The following is a 17,560-nucleotide window of genomic DNA, read 5'->3' as shown; positions in this document are numbered from 1 at the left end:
AGATTTGTGGTTTCTAATATTCACGGTGCTGTGTGCCAACCCACATAGCCAATTCTGCAAGCAACTAGTGCTGCAGACACATGACCCATATTTCTCACAAATCCCACTCCTCAATGGTCTTTCTATTCTTCTAATTATACCAAGAAGAGAGTCACTAGGGAGTAATAATCTCTCTTTTGCTGTCACTTTGTAGTTGGGTCCCAAACCAAGGGCTTTCCTCTATCACAGCTTAAGTGTGGTATTTTTATTTTAAAGCAAGCCACTACTAATGGGGAGGAAAGAGGCCTTGGCCTCCTAGAGTGGTGGTCAACAGATTTATCCTTTACTTTTCCTTCCTTTTTAACTCAGGGCCTTATTTGATTTGGCTTGCCTGGACAGAGAGGGAGATACCTGCCCAGCAGATTCCAACCAGTGTGCATTGTGTGGTCTGGCTCTGTGGCTTAGTTCTCCAAATCAGATACTCAAATAGTGTGTGTTGTGCAATCCTTAACTAAGTTATATTCCAAGTACTTGGTTTCGAGGAATCTTGCAAAATGGAGGAAGTTCACTATTTCACAAGTTTGATTACTACTGTTTTAAAAAATGAAAAAAAGAATCTCGGGGTTCAATGACTTAAAGATTCCTTTTTAATCCATACCTATCTTGTAGAGCATACTGCTGTTTACTTTGTCTAATAAGTTTTTTATATACGTGTGTTCTCTCCCCTGCTAAATTGTAAACGCCTTGAAGGCAAGATTGGTGTCTGTCTGTTTTTGTATGCCTCCAAACTCGCTGTACCATTACATAATGAAACAAGGCAGACACATATGCATGCTGCATTGGGGACACAGAAGGCCCTAGTTTTGAGCCTGCTGTTTCCCGGCTGTGTGATCTGGGGAAATTCCAGCTAGGCCTGGTTTCCTTATCTGCGAAGTGAGGAAGCAGGACTGCATGGTTTCCCAAACCTCTCTCTTCCTAAATTCTGATTCTAAGGGCCAATCAGATGTTGACTTGGGGGAACTAGAGTTATTCCGATCTTTATCATTAATTTTTCTCTGACCCTATATCTCAAAAATAGATCATCTAAATTTCTCCAGTTTGGTAGAAAATATTGATCTTTACCTCTATAATACATCTAAAAGAATCCAAAGTGAGAAGTTATTGTACATCACTAATATAATCACTAAGTGTTAAATTCCTTGGAATTATTCTTTAATCAGGTAGCATGGCTTAATTTATTTTTCTTTAGATTAAAAGGCTTACAAATACTGAACAAGGGCGAGGGTCTCAGAAAAGATGAGGTACGTTGCTATGGTCTGCAGTCCCTGTGCCCAGAATATGTGTGGCCTGTTGACAAATACATGTGTCTGTGTCTGAGGTTGTAAGGTACTCCCCTTTGCTCTTCTTCAGCAGATCTGAGTAAAATCCGATGAAAATGAACATCCAAAGAGACAGAGAAGGTAGAAGTAATAGGAGACTGACTTCTACTGTAGGAAGCTTTAGGAGAAAGGGGTCACACGCTCTGAATATCATTCGTTCTAGCATTTGCTTCCTGACTGCCTACTATATACCAAACATTCCTCAAGGTGCTGGTATTTGCTAATTGTGTTGTACAGTAATTGACACTGCCTCTCCTTCCTGCTTGTCCCCCTGGAGCTTTGAGTCCCTGGAAACACTAAACAGGCATTCTTAAAGCACTTGGCCACTAAGTGCTGTTTATCATGGCCTGTGTCTCCTTTACTTGCTCCCAGGAAAAAGCTTGCTAGGCCTGAAGGGCTAAAACACAACTGTGTAACCGCTGGGGCCTTGCCATGGGTATCTGGGTAACTGTACACCCTTCTGAGCCTTAAAGGAATGTTTCTTTCATCCTAAGAAAGAGAGAATTTTTTAAATCAGAAAAGTTGCCATGAGGGCGACAGAGTGAGACTCCATCTCAAAAATAAATAAATACATAAATAAAAATTTAAAAAGTTGCCATGAATTTGGTACATTCCATTCTCATGACATCTTTCCCTTATATTTTCAGTGCATCCAATAAATATTACTTTACGAGTCCATGTCATATACCAAGCCCAATACTAGACATAAGAGATGCAGTAAGTGGTAAACAAGTGTATTCGTTTCCTATCGCTTTTATAACAAAATACCACAAACTCGGGACTTCAAACAATGCAAAACTATTCTCTTAAAGTTCCAGAGATCAGAAGTACAAACCCAGTTTTATTAAGCCAGTTCCTTCAGGAGGCTCTAGGGGAAAATCTGCTTCCCGACTTCCAGTTTTAGAGGCTACCTGGATTCTTTGTCTCATGGCTCCTTCCTCTGTATCCAAAGCCAGCAACGTAGCATCATCCAGTCTCCTTCTCTCCCTCTGCTTCCACGGTCACATCACCTTCTGTGTTTCACCCTCTTGTCTACTTCTTATAAGGACCCTGTGATTACATTGAGCCCACCCAGATAATCCAGAATAATCTCCCCATCTCCAGATCCTTAATTTAATCACAGCTGCACAGTCCCTTTTGCCTAAAATAACATATTTGTAGGTTCCGGGAATTAAGATGTGGACACTGGGGAGTGGGGGTGGGGACACATTACTCAGTTTACTGCGTTAAGGAACACAGCATTTCAAATCTCAGAGAGCCTCGGGTCTACTTGCCTAGTTGCATAGCAAGGGAGAAGTGGGATGGGTTTCTGTTTGCTTGCTTGCTTGCTTGCCTGCTTTGTTTTGAATGCTTTATTCTAGTCATGCAGTTTCAATGCAAACAAATGTGTAAAGTGAAATATGGAAAAAATGTTTGTTAAATTCAAATTGTGTCAAGGTTAAAAATAAATCTGCCTCTTCTAAAACTCTACCTTGAAAACAGTTCAGTGTACCATGGAACATTTTAGGGTAAAAATCAAAACAGTTGCATTACCCCTGTCTCAGGATGAGAAGATTGGAATCTTTATTTGCAAAGAGAAGAAATGAGACTTCTCTGTCCTTAGCCAGTGAGAAACTTTGGTTAACAAGCCTTTATTCAGCAGCTCCTTTGACTAAAATGACAGATATGCTAAATCCCAGCTATCTAAAGAGGCGGCCTTCATGGGAGAAGAAGAGAAGCTACTTCTTCATGTGAAGTGTTGGCTGCAAAGGTCAGGGTCTCCTGATAGAATCCTTCCTCCTGTTGAGATTTTAATTGTCCCTAAAGCTGTTTGTAGTTTTGGACACTCAAAAGATGAAAAACATGATACCCTAGGGTATCTGAAACACAAATCATAACATTAGGCAAATAAGACAGCCAACATGGAGAAGGAAGAATATGGCCACTATTTGTGGGAAATATGATATCAGAGTAAAAAAAAATGAGACAAGGTGGCTGAAACAGGGCTTGAGAGGCAGATACAGTCAGACTCTGAGCTGAGAAAGCCTCTGAAAGTGGACAGTGCCATGAAAAGTCCATTACCATGGGCTGAACTTCCATCACAACCACCTACGAGTAATGTGGCTGTGGGCAGGTTATTTAATCTTTTTGAGTCTTATCCGTAGAAGTAAGACAATAATATCTGGCCGAATAAATAACATGTTGGTATAAGTATGTGCGTCCTCCATGCCTGGCCGATCAACATGCAGTCATTCATAGCAGTCACTTTGTGATGAGGGTGAGGACAGGAGCCCTAGGCTTAGCCCTCCCATCACTCCTTGTTGCACGAGCCCACTTTATCTTCTGTGGTTTCCCTTGATATTCACTTTGACCAAACAGAAGACACTGGTTTGTACTTCTGATTTGCTTCATGACCTGAACATGTTCAAATACACACACACACACACACACACACACACACACGCATGCACCTGTACACATTATGCCAAAGGACGACATTGTATCTATGGCTCATATGTGGCAGCCAGTTTTCCCAGCAAACTCAAGCACTCTAGTAAGGGTTTGGGCTTTGCCCAATCAGTTGAGATTTGTCTGCAGGCTCATAGGTCATTCCCCCTAGCAAGCTAAAAAAATCACTTTCAAAGTGGTTCATAACCTGTAGAAACGAAAGCCCACAGCGTAACATCTCAGGTAAAAAATCCAGTGTCACTCAGATCAGGCTTACGGGCTGAAGTCTGGTGATTATGAAGTGAACTCTGTTGTTGCAAACCTGTGTGAGCATCAAAGTCTGTCATCACTTTTATTGGCAGGTGCCATGGGCTCAGACAGCAAGAGGGCGGGATGGGAAAGTGCCACTGAGCTAGTCAAACAGAGAAACAATGGAGAGGAAGAGAGCAAGCACCAGCATCGAGCATTTTGATTTTTCTAAAAATGGACCTATTTGTATAGCGGGAACTAATTAAAACTTACGGCCATGTGGTTTGTGTTAAATGTTAAGTGTTTCAAAATGGTTAAATGTGTTCTGTGCACTTGATGGAAATGGGATTCTCTACCAACTAATTGAGGGAAGGGGGAAAACATGGAAGGGATTAGTTTTCTAGAAGGAAAATGAAAATGAAAAAATATGATGCCAATTTACTTTTCTTCCGCATAGGGGATTTGAGAAGATTTATCTTAGCTTTTCTGGAAGGACACATATGCAAATCATAGAACCATGGAATTTCAAGATTAGAAATCCTTTGCAGTGGCCAGTCTAAACTCCTATCTATTCTCGGGATCTACCACCCTGCATCCGGCTTATGCGCAAAACCTGTCACAGAGAATATTCACTTCTTCATTTCTTTTCAAGGCAGCCCATTCTATTTTCGAGCCAATCTGGCTTTTAGAAAGTTCTTCTGTCTACTAAGTAGGCAATCTGTCTTTTTACAGTCTCTACCCATTGGCCCTACTTACGCCTTTCTTATGCTTTTAATTATCTTTAATAATTTCACAGTCGGAAAAACGAGCTAAGTTGGGTTAAGTAACTTGTGCATTATTACATAGCTACTAAATAGCAGGGCGAGGATTTAAATCAAGGTCTGCCAGAACTGCACGTCTCTTGTTCTTTCCATATGTCAGCCAACCTTTCACTCTAGAGGAAAAAAAAAAAAAGGCAGTCTGCTACCTAGCACAGAGGACACCTAACAGGAAGTGAAGGACAGGTTGAGATCAGAGGCGGGAAAGGAGAATTGGTGAGTGGAGTGATGGAACAAGGTAAAAGGACACCCCTCTCTGATCAGGGCTACACTTTCTTAAGCCAGGCCCCTGTGGTTATCTCAGTGTAACTCACATGCAGCTATTGACAGCTTTCCACCTGGTGACATGCTTAACGGCCCATGAAATTCTAGCCCTCAGGGCTCAAGCCTGATATTTATGGTTCCCCACATAAACCTAAAGTGGATTGTAAATTTATCTCTCTCAGATTTAGGTGGCTAAAGTGGCTGTTCAAAACTCTGCAAGGGAGAGTCGACTTTATGGACATGTTGTACTAACTTTTAAAAAGACTGGGGCTGAAGGAGGGTGCAGAAAGCTGTGTGGTTTGTGGGAATGCTCCCAGAAGCCCCCTGGAGCGGAAGCCTTTTTGGTATTGATGTTATGGGGGAAGGGCAGTTGGGTAAAGGGATGTAGATTGATTTTGTAGAATAGTGGCATGTTTTGTGTAATCAAAAATCTGTTATAATGAAAAAACCAGGAAGGTTTGCAAAGGAGCAATCAAGGGAAGCTGTTCAGCTTTGGCAGGAAACTTTTGCTAAGCTCCAGAGTATGCCAAGTGGATATTGACATAGCTAAGCACGTATGTAGCGGGACATATGTAAATAGGAATACTCTATGTTGAAATCTGGACAAACCTTACTGAGACCTTCTCCAGAGGCAAGCAACGTGCGGTATTTATATGAGATTTGACACATCTGGAAACAGCGGCTTTTTCATCTCTTGCTTCTCGGAGATGAACTTGCACCATATGCAGGGTGTGACTTAAATTTCACCGGCAAGTTCTGACATGTACGTTTAAGAGAAAACCTCCATATGTTTCCATGAAAGATGGGGACATAGTAACAACCACCAAAGTGATAATATTTCCTCTGCCTCATATCCGCTCCCTAATCAAAACCCTTCAGTATTCTACTCCGAAAGTGTCTTCCTCTTTCCAGCACTGACAATATGCATTGTTAACGGAAGGGAGTGGTCAGGGGCTGTGTGGCATATTGGAAGGGACTCAGACATTAGAGGCAAAAGGACCCGGGTTTGAATCTTAGCTTTTCTGTGTATTTATTGTATAACTTTGGACTTGTTTCTTAATCTCTAAACCTCAATTTCCTAGTCCATCAAAAGGGGATTAAAAATACCAACCAAAACGTGGTTATGAGGATAAATGGCATGAAGAATTGAAAAGTAAATAGATTTATAAAACAAAAATATTGTTTGCAAAGGGTTGGCATAGTTCCTCCTCTATTCTGGAAGTTAATTTGCTTGAAAATTCAACCATGTACTAAATCTTCCTCCCTAGGGACCAACAGAAAATTGCAAACTCCTTCTGAGTGGAAACCTTCACGAGGGCTCCGCAAATTGGTGCTCTCTTCTCCTGGTTTCATCCCATAGGAAGAGATAGTCTCCCTATATGAATGTTCACACCACGAGAAACCTTTCTCACCCTCTCTCTGTGGAATTTGTCTCCCCAGTTTTTGAGATATCCTTGACTCCAAGGCCAAAGCAGTGGTTTGAAAGGTGTTTGGAAACCAATGTGAACCAGCGTGCTTTCCCCTCCCCCACTCTGGGGGTGGGATTTTTCAGGCCAACTTTTCTGAAGCTACTTGTGAGTTAACCTGAAGTTGGAATGCCCTCCTGAGGTCGAGGCATAAAAGCCAGCAGCGTAAATAGAAACTGAAGCTGAAATAACCATAAATGTTCTCGAACAACTTCAATAGAGAAAGCCTTGTTTGATCCTCTCTAAGCTTCCTGAAACCAAGCTGAATATTTGTTTGTTTTGTGGTAGCTCAACTTTTTTTTTTTTTTCTCAGGCCTTTTAGTGCATGGCTGTTGGTTTCTCTGTTTAAAAGGAAAATGCTTTTTCTCAGTAACGATGTTCACATTCTGAAGTTGGTGATACCCACTTCTAAAGGCCATTTTATTGTAAAGATAAAGTTCTGCTAAGTCTTAGGATGAAAAGATAAAGGATGTGGTCAGTTACCATGACTCGTGCTTACCTCCCAAAGTGTGTCATTTGGTGCACATACCTCAAAACGTGTGAACAGAAAGTTTCTAGGTTTATTTTTATACATGGAGATTTGATTCCACGGCAGAGGGAGGGTGTCAAGGTAAATGACTGTGCAAAAATGACAGAACTGCATTTTGAGCTTTCGGTTGCCAGAGATACAAAGGCCAAGTTAAGGTGAGTTTGCTATTCGATTGCTTTTTGAGGGGTCTATTGGTAATTAGCACTGCTGTTTAATATTGTAATATTCATGGGACCTCAGTGTTTACACAGCTCCATGGATGCTCAATCCAAATTAAACACGCCCAAGAACAACACAGGGAGAAAACACCTGGGGGCAAAGCGAGGGGCTGCAGTCACAAGTGATCAGATCTTTTGCAGAAGATAGCAGTAGAGGGGCCCTTCCTTTTGGTCTCCTTTCTGGCAGATGTGTTTCAACACCGTTAAACTACATATGATATTGGACTGATTAGCAACTCCTAACACAGAATGTTCTGACGTTAGAAGAGCTAGGAAGTGGCATGTCAGGGCTGATGTGCATGGCAGAGTTTTAAGATACACATACATTGTTTTTTCTACACCCTGCCTCCAAAATGTCAGTGTCCCTAGGTTTCTGTTTGTTGCAGAGCCCCTCAGTATGTGTGTGGGAGGCAGCACTTGAAGCCAAGACAGTAACGGCCGGATCTTCCCTCTGCAGCCATGAACACAAGAGGAAAGTGCCAGGTGTCAGGAGCAAGCATCTTATATGCCGGGGATTTTTTTTTTTTTTTTTCCTGGAAGCAACTGGAAACCAACTTAGTGACACTTAAGTCCTTCACCTGCTACATGACTGCAGCCAGTGTATGTGAGTCAGAGTGGTACCAAGAAGGGCCCTCATCTGAACAGCCACAAAAGTGACGGGCTCTGGCTTGGAATGGGAATATTATACTATGTTCAGAGTCATGGCAACTTGAACTTGGCAGGCTTATCGGCTTCTGAGATTATGAGTGCCCCACGGCCAAGTGCACCTGTGAGGAGAGTTGACTGTGGAGTGGGATACAGATTGAGAAACCTCTTTCGTAGCTGACAATCCATGTAAACTCCTTTAATATGTGGATAGTTAAGTAGCAGTTTAAGTGTTGGAATTACCTGGCCCTGCTTTACCATCTTCTATATATTCAGTATAAGACACACTGGGAATTACTGAAAGCTTCCCTCTCCCCCCTCAAAAAGGGTGGGTGGTGCTTAGAATTAAGAGGATGCTTCCAGGGTGTCTTTTGTTTCCATCATCAAAGCAGATAAAATTAACTCTATTAGAAACTGAGACCCCCTCCGTGAGGTATATTAGTGATAAGTTCTCTTTGCAAAAAGGCCAGTCTTCAGAGGATTGTTAAGATCAGATTTCATGACAGACATGTTTCAACATATTTGTGCTTCTCTGAACATGCTACATTTGCTCTCATGTGTTGTGATTAGCTGGTTTCAGTGTTTAATCCATGGCATGTGGCATTTTTCTGTAGTAGTGTTTCTGTGGAAAACTTTATCCTAGGCTTGTGGGAGACCAGTTATAATGCTTTGGATAAAGTATGTCCAGCATTTCTAAAAGCTGCAGTTTCCTAAGAAAATGATCTACGGGCACCTAAGGTTAAAATCTTCAGAATTATTTTTTGTATTTTCTGAAAGTGATTTTTAAATGAAGTTGAGAAATGGTACTAACAATGCATCCAATATTGATATAATTAGAATATGCATCATATTCTACTAAAGCCAACCTTCTTTAATATGTTCATATATAAACATAAAGAGGTATGTGGTTTATTGTATATCCGATTTTTCATTTATCTGCATCTTCTTCAGGATCATATTTGGAAGGCACCTACGTGCTCACTTGCAAACAGAATGAGACACCGTCATGCTTTCTAAAGCGTGTTCTCTCCTGCCCTCCTCCTCCTCCCTCAGTCTGCCTTATATTAAGTTAGCCAATCGAAGTCAGCATTACAGCCTCCTCTTTGGCCTGTGTTCTCCATCCTCCTTATATAAGCCTTGGTGGCCCCACACCTCTTCACAGCCACCTGGTCTGGCAGCCTGTAATAGCTGTCTCACTCTTCCTCCTCCTCACCCGATGCCTGCGGCTGACCCGACTGCCTCTGGGGTGTGATCCCACAGATTCCGAAAACAGCTGCAGCAGGCTGAGGGTGACTTCCTGGTCACGTTCATCCAGATACAGAGAAGCCTCTGTATCAATAATGGGCGTCCTCTGATGTGTACTTTTCTCTCAACAGTAAACACTTTATATGATGCTTTTCAGTATCTCCTGAGTATAAGGCGCTGGGATCGTCTCTCTTTCTGAACAGTTTTGGTTCTTTAGTCCTAGTGCAGAGACAGCCTTTGTGATTAAAAGACAAAAAAATGTACTAGTAATAATAAGATTTTCCAAGGCAGTCACCCAGTCCTCTCTTCTGGTTTGTTCTTCTGTCTTTCCCTCACCTCCTCACTCCTGCCTTGGGACCAGTTGTGCTTTTGCTCAATTCATTCAGCAAACAATTAGCAACAAAGCTGCAGGCTCTGGCAGTGATCAAAACGCTGGCTGAATCTGCCAAGGTCTTCCAAGCACTTAGAAGAAAGGCCGGGATCTGCAAAGCCAGGCAGATTTAGGGTGTCACCTATGCAGGGCTTCAGAAGTCTCTGTCTTTTCTGGCTCAGGGAACCACCCCATGGGGTTACTCACAAACGTGTATGCCTTCCCTCTGTCTTCTGAGTGCAGCTTAAGGGTATAGGCACTAAGGAAAAAGCTTAAGCCATCACAGCATATCTGAGCATAAAGGAAAGATAGATAAAGTCCTTGTACAAGAAAACTGAGGCCTAGAGTTGGCAAGCTATACCCAGAAAGTTAGCAGGAAGGGCCACAGAAGGTACTCGAACAAAAGCGAGAATGGCATGGCCCATTTCCCAGTCAATACCAAGTGAACCATTTTGGAATGAGAATAGCTAGTTACATGTCTTGCTAGACTTCTCTTCCAGGTCATAAACACCTCCTACCAACAGGTTACTGAGCCCAAAAATAAATATGGGAAATTTGCGCGTATGCTGCACTTTGTATTTTCTGCCTCCTTCTCAATCCTTAATTAAGCTCCGCAGCCACCCTGTGAAGCCGGTCATTATCACTGGGTGAGGAAACGGAGTCCCACAGGAGCTATGTGACTTGCCCAAGCATACGAGCCAGACAGGCTGGGCAGGGTGAGACTTTCCAGTTTCTGATGCCCACGCCCCATGTGCAATCCAGCCTCGTCACCCTGGGTCTTGGTGCAGGGGGTAAATAAACAAACAAATGATCACATTGCTTTTACTTCTGGAGAGCAATGGGTTCTTATTCAAAATAGGAACAAGGGGCAAAACAAATGGCAAGCAGTAACAAAATTATTGGGGGACAGTGGTGCCACCATTCGGGGGCTTGGAAGTCTGGTCTTTCTGAAGCAGTGCATTCACTTTTAAGTTTCTCTTTATTGCTCACATACCCAGGTTTTATTCAGCAAAAGTGACACATGTCTCACTAAGCAATGGGAATTCAAAAGTGATACCATGAGGTCCACCTTGTATTAAGGTTCAAAGTCATGTGATCCTATGTGATACAGGCTGTAATAGAGAGATATCTGGAGAAATATAGAAGTTCAGGAGAGGAAAATTACCCTCCCTGGGGGATCAGGGAAGGCTCCATAGATAAGGTGACATTTAAATAGAATCTGAAAAGATGAGTTAAGAGTTTGCGAGTTGGAAGCAAGGAAAAAGAGCATTTGGGCAGCTATGGCAGAGGTTTAATAAATTATGACTTCAGAGTCTACCCCCATATTCAAATCATGTTCCCTGTAACTTACAGTGTAAAACTATGAAACAATAAGCTCGGCCCTCAACTCTGGTGACAGATAAACTCTCTCCCTGTCCTCTGAGATGTCCCTCGATATACTTTCCCAATGCCAAATGAAGGTCAAGACCTTGCCAGAGTGTCTGAGAATTCCTAGCTTTGAGAGCATATGGGGGAGGCCCCGAAGTTGTGTTTTCATGCTCACCGATGGTGCGGAATTTCTGTTTTTTACTGATTTGTTTCAGTTTATCCAGATATCTTTTACATAGAGAAGTGTGTATATGCGTCTATGTGTACATGGCACATATATGTATATGCTGTATATATGTATGATAACATATAACGAAATCAGCCCCTTAATTTAAAAAAAAAAACCCTATTTCACTGAACATTTTACTGCAGTGGGAAGAAGAGGATGGGTAGTAAATAATGGGCTTCCTTCACATTAACACAAATGACTTCTAATTGATCTGTAAGGAAATTGGTCACCTTGGCTGATGCCTATAATCCCAGCACTTTGGGAGGCTGAGGTGGGTGGATCACTTGACGCCAGGAGTTCGAGACCAGCCTGGGCAACACAGTGAAACCCCGTCTTTACCAAAAATTAGCCAGGCGTGATGGCGCGTGCCTGTAGTCCCAGATATTCAGGAGGCAGAAGCAGGAGAATTGCTTGAACCCAGGAGGCAGAGGTTGCAGTGAGCCAACAGAGTGAGACTCTGTCTCCAAAAAAAAAAAAAAATTTATCTGTCAGGACCTTGTTGTTAGACTCTTCTAGCAGCTGAGCCACTGTAGATTTTTTTTTCATCATAGCCGTTTTGCCACATGCCCTTTCATCTCCCTCCTTTGTCCTTTTTGCCACTCTCATCCATCTTCTCTCTCTCCCACCCTGAGATTCTTACTTCCTCCTCTCCTCCTTCCCTCTCTCCTTCCCCCTCCCTCATGCCATGATCCTCCTCCCCCAACAGTCTCTTGATTCCTGCCACTCATATCCTCAAGGTCATAGCTTGTCATGGAATTTTTGTAAACCAGGACAGTTCCTTCCCTAAGAGAGGTTTTGGAATTACAGTGTTTTTAATTTCTACTTGTTTATCTGTGACTCATTATATCTCAGCACATGGCATACTTCCTGGCAATAAGGGGAAAATCAATATTATTTATTCTATAGATGACTCAGTTAACGAAATAGTACTTTGAGGAGGATTGCCTTTTCCTGTTGTTTTACTATACTGTAATTCTGGCCTTGAATACTGAAAAAAAGAAGGCTTAGCCACCTTCATAAGACGGGCCCAGTGACTGGCCCCCGAAAGGAGAGATCCTCCAGCCACTGAAGTCAGGCTACCTAAATACTCCAAAGGTCATGTTCATTAGGCCAAGTGGCTACTTGGTCAGGCCTGCCTAAAAGTCCAGGAAGGAGGACACACACCAGCCACAGAACACGGTTTGTCTCTTTGGGAAGAGAAAGAAGGAGGCATGCAAATGTGAAGGGTACGACCATAACCTTTCATTTCTTTTGAAATGAGCTCAAACAGATTGGTCTAAATGTAAAACAGCTGTGAAAATTTGGGAATAAGGACATGAGTTTACCATGTCTCTGCATGTTTACATGTTAATACTTTGTCGTTTAAAAAATATTCCATAATTGTAAAAAAAAGAAATCCCATGTCAAAGATTCCATTTGAAAGTGAAGTTGCCCTTCTAATGGAGAGACATTTCAAAATATAATCTTCTTCCAAGAAGAGACGTATCTGGGGCCATCAGCCCCCCAAAACAGGAGATGACTTTCAATGAATGTTACTAGCATGAGGCAAAAACCTGAAGTTTCACAAGAAGTTCTTGTTGCTTGAGTTCTTGGAGGCCTTTGTCTCTTACCACTGTTATATGTTTAAATAATTAGGGGCCTGTGTCAAAGACTCACATACCTGTCCACAGAAGCCTTCCCTGGTTGTTTGAAAGTCTTAAAAGCTTGGTAAAATAGTCCTCTCTCCTCCCCCTCATGCTGCCTGTATAAGAAATGTTACAAAGAGCTTTAAGGAATTTTCTCAAATTAGTCCCCTCCTCAAGTCTCTTTCAAGGCAACATGGAAATAGTATTGCAAAATCAATCATTTTTTTTTTTTTTTAATCCCAGTGGCTTGCTGTGCTATTCTAGTAACTTCCTGGGAAGGTGAGAGAAATGCACAGACATTCCCAAAGTCACTTTGGTTACTAATAAGTCTCAGAGAAGCCCTCATCACGAGGTTCTGTCCAAGCTGCCACACACTGTCCTGAACCTTCCTTCTCAGTTTTTTATTTATTTTTTCCCATTCTAGAACAGCCAGCAAATGATTTCACACCTTTTTGTTTAGCTGCTAAAAGCAACACAATAACTCCCCTCAGGGCTGCCTCTGTGGGTTCCAAAAATAAAATGGGCTCATTTTCATGCTAAGCATTCAAAGGCTCATAGGAATTCTAATGAAAGGCAAAGGAAGGAAAGAAGGAGAAAAGAGGGGTCAGGCTAGGGGGTGTCACCAAGGAGGTTCAGCTTCTGCCTGGAGTTATAAGCCACCCTTGCTGGAAGGCATAGGTAGAAAATAACATAGTGCCTAGGCTACAGATTAAAAGGAGATCTAATACAACTCTTAAACTCTCCAGCCTTATCTTCTTATCTTCTGTCCTCAAACCCAGGATTATTCTTGGAACACAAACTATTGTTCACCAAGAAGAGTGGTAGCCTCCTTCAGCCTTCCAGATTAGACATCTCTTGAATAGGAACTAGCCAGTGACTTGCTTCCAAGTCAGAATATAAAACCATGGATCTCTGAGATTCTAGGTTAACTTTTGATATTCAAAGTTCTCTGGGCCTAGGTCATTAGCAATAGCAGACTTATCATATTCCACACATGACAGAGTAGAAAGAACACTATTGATGCAAATCAAAGAATATTAGCCAACCTAGAATACGTAAAAATATTTCCTTTTAATTTAACTTAATGTGTGCATGTATGTATGTATTTATTTGTTGTGAGACCAAGTTTTGCTCTGTCGCCCAGGCTGATGGAGTGCAGTGGCGCGATCTCGGCTCACTGCAACCTTCGCCTCCCGGATTCAAGCAATTCTCATGCCTCAGCCTCCCGAGTAGCTCGGATTACAGGTGCACTTCACCAGGCCTGACTAATTTTTGCGTTTTTAATAGAGGTGGGGTTTCGCCATGTTGCCCAGGCTGGTCTCAAACTCCTGGGCTCAAGCAATCCACTGACCTCAACCTCCCAAATGGCTGCCACCGGGCCCAGCCTGTATTTATTTTTTAGAGACAGTGTCTCACTCTGTTGCCCAGGCTGGAGTGCAATGGCGTGATCATAGCTCACTGCAGCCTTGAACGCCTAGGCTTAAGCAATCCTCTCACCTCAGCACCTAGAGTAGCAAGGACTACTGGCATGCCACTACCACACTTGGCTAATTTTTAAAATTTTTTTTGTAAATTTTTTGTTGCCCAGGCTGGTCTTGAACTTCCGGGCTCAAGTGATCCTCCTACCTCAGCCTCCCAAAGCACTGGGACTACAGGTGTGAACCACTATGTCGAGCAGTGTGAAGAGATTTCACTGAGAGCTTCCCGGAAGTGTGCATGTTACCCATCTACAATAAGAGGAATCCTTGTAGGAAGGACATAGCTGACTAGCAGTTTACTTGCCTGAAATTTTAACATCCAGAAAAGGCAGCTGCTCATTGTATTTCCAAGCAGGGCTTTACTTAGGTGTGAGGCCAGACTGTTGGAAATGTCCTACACTGACTGGACCAACTCTGCCTTTCAGTAGCTTCTACTCACCGGTTCCAAATTTGTCCCATGGAATGGCACCAAATCGTCTTTTCATGAGAAAGCTTCCAATAATTGACAACTATCAGGTCTCTACCATACCCTCCTTTTTAAGTTAGGCATTCCCATTTTCTTCTTTTTTTTTTCTCTCTTCACTTGGTTTCTACTTCCTTCCCTGGGATGTGATCCACTTTACCGTGTCCCTCTTAAAGCACGGTCCCAGAAGTGGGGTCTCACGTGCACAGCGCACAGTAGAAAGAATGACTCCCTGAGCTAAAGGACATACTGTTCACACAGTCTGAGCTCACCTGAGCCACTTCTTTCAGCAGATGTGTTATAGTGTGGGGTCACTTTCCTTTTCAAGATCTGTGAAGAAAGGGCATGCTAAGCAAACTCTAAATAGGTTGCTCAGAGAATTGCAATGCTACTTAAAGGTACAAAATTTTTAAATGGGTTAGAAGGATCCTTTGACATACAAATACTTGACATGCAAAATGTAAGTCCTTATTTTTATTTTTTTTTTTATTAAAGCAGATACCTGAAGTGCCTTTACTTGGTAAACTTAATATGAGTTACTATATGTTGAGTGTTTGAAAATTTTCTAATTGCGTTTCTTTAAAATTATCCCAGGATTTAGTCTTTCTGTCCAAGGAATCACAGAATCTTTAGAAATGGAAAGGAAGCTGGGCATGGTGGTTCATGCCTGTAATCCCAGCACTTTGGGAGGCTGAGGTGGGCAGATCACCAGAGGTCAGGAGTTCAAGACCAACCTGGCCAACATGGTGAAACCCCGTCTCTACTAAAAATACAAAAAATTAGCCAGGCATGGTGGCACATGCCTGTAATCCCAGCTACTCGAGAGGCTGAGGCAGGAGAATCACTTGAACCCAGGAAGCAGAGGTTGCAAGGAGCTGAGATTGTGCCATTGCACTCCAGCCTGGGCAGCAGAGCAAGACTCCATCTCAAAAAAAAAAGAAATGGAAAGGACATAGATTTTTCAAATCCAGTCACCAACTTTCAGGGCAATATTTTTATCCCATTTTACGTATTTATTCAGAATCCATTCTTCACATGCTTCCCAAGGGCCTCCTAGGTACAGGCATTGTTCTAGGTTTATTCAGCAATGAAAAGCATAGTCCCACACCAGGCGTGGTGGCTCCTGCCTGTAATCCCAGCACTTTAGGAGGCCGAGGCAGACGAATCACTTGAGGCCAGGAGTTCAAGACCATCCTGGGCAATGTGGCAAGACCCCATCTCTACAAAAATACAAAAAATTAGCTGGGCATGGTTGTACACACCTGTAGTCCCAGCTACTCGGGAGGTTAAGGTGGAAGGATGGCTTGAGCCCAGGAGGTCAAGGCTACAGTGAGCTGAGATCACGCCACTGCACTACCGCCTGGGCAATAGAGCGAGATTCTGTCTCAAAAAAAATTAAAAGAAGAGAAAAGCATAGTCCCCTTTTTTCATGGAGCTCACATTCTCATGGGGAAAACAGAAAATAAACAGATAAACAGTATTTAAGATACTTTCACATAGTGACAAGTGCTATGAAGAAAATAAATTAGGGCTGTGATAGAGAGTGACTAGGTCAAGGATGACAAATTTTAGGAGGAAACATTTGACCTAGGAGAAGGTTTCAACCACAGGAGAATCTAGAAGAAGCATCTTCCAAGCCATGGAAACAGCAAATTAAAAGGCCCTGCGGTAGAAATAAACTTGGAGGGTTCTGGAAACTGAAAAGGGCCAGTACAACCGGAAGAAAAAAATTAACAGAAGAAAAAAGCAGTAGCAAGTGGAGTCTAAAAGGAAAGCGGTAGGCAGGGGCTTGATCACATGGGCCTTTGAAGGCTGTGGTGAGGAGCTTAGATTTTACTCTAAGTTTAGCCACAGGAGGGTTTTAGGTAGGGTAGGGGCATGATGTGATTTACGTTTTTAAAATGCCCTCTCTGCCTGCTATGTGGAGATGGATTGCACTGGGTTTAAAAACAGAAGGAGGGAAACCAGTTAGGAAGGCATCGCAATGGCCTACACGTTGGACTGACATGGCAGCAATGACAATAGAGAGAAGTGGATAAATTCTAAATATATTCCGGAGGTAGACCCAATAGGACTTGCTAAGAGAGATGCAGCTGATGTCCAGGGGGCTTAAATGATTCGCCTAAAAGGGGAGAAGGGGAAGGGCGCCAACAAATGCTGAGCACTTAGTAGTGCCATGTACTTTACTCCTCACATGAATCCTAATGATGCTGCGAGAGGAATATTATTTTACCCACATCTTCTATATGAGGACTTTCAGGCTCAGAGAAGTTAAGTAATTAACTCCAAATCAAACAAACGGTAAGTGATAAAGCTGGGATGCCAACCCATGCCTGTTTGGCTCCATATCTTACAGTCTCCCTCAACTATACAACAGTGTTTTCCAAAGCAATGATACAGGAGAAACTCTGAGCACAGACTCCTGGGGTAGGGCTCCTTCCACCCTTTTCTTGCAAATTATTGATGCTTTATGACATCGTAAGCAAATACCATCATCAACTGCACATCTTCCCATGTCATTATATTTAACCAAAACAAGGACGCCCTTCTCTCATTACTCTTCTACCACCTTCCCTTGTTCCTCACAACCCATAAGTCAGGGTCGGCTCAGCTCTATGCACTTTAACTATCAGAGACAGGAGCCCGCCTCCCCTCCTGTGGTGCTGTAGCTGGAAATTGCTTGTGCAACCCGATGACAACTTTTCTATATTTAGCAGAAAAAGTGGTGGCAAGGATCTGTCCAGCTCAATTTTTTTTACAGTTTCAATGTTCGAAATCTCTCAGACAATCTCCTGAAAGGCACATTGG

At 42.6% G+C, this 17,560-nt stretch overlaps 1 protein-coding gene across 1 annotated transcript in view; it reads left to right on the top strand.

Annotated features, from left to right (window-relative positions):
* RORA (RAR related orphan receptor A) overlaps positions 1 to 17,560 on the top strand; it is a 736,081-nt gene that overhangs the window by 566,349 nt on the left and 152,172 nt on the right. The gene's annotated exons all lie outside the window — the stretch shown is intronic.

Source organism: Pongo abelii, chromosome 16 (assembly GCF_028885655.2).
Source record: "Pongo abelii isolate AG06213 chromosome 16, NHGRI_mPonAbe1-v2.0_pri, whole genome shotgun sequence".
NCBI lineage: Eukaryota > Metazoa > Chordata > Mammalia > Primates > Hominidae > Pongo > Pongo abelii.
Note: the sequence above shows the minus strand (reverse complement) of the source record. Positions and strands in the feature narration are given on the sequence as shown.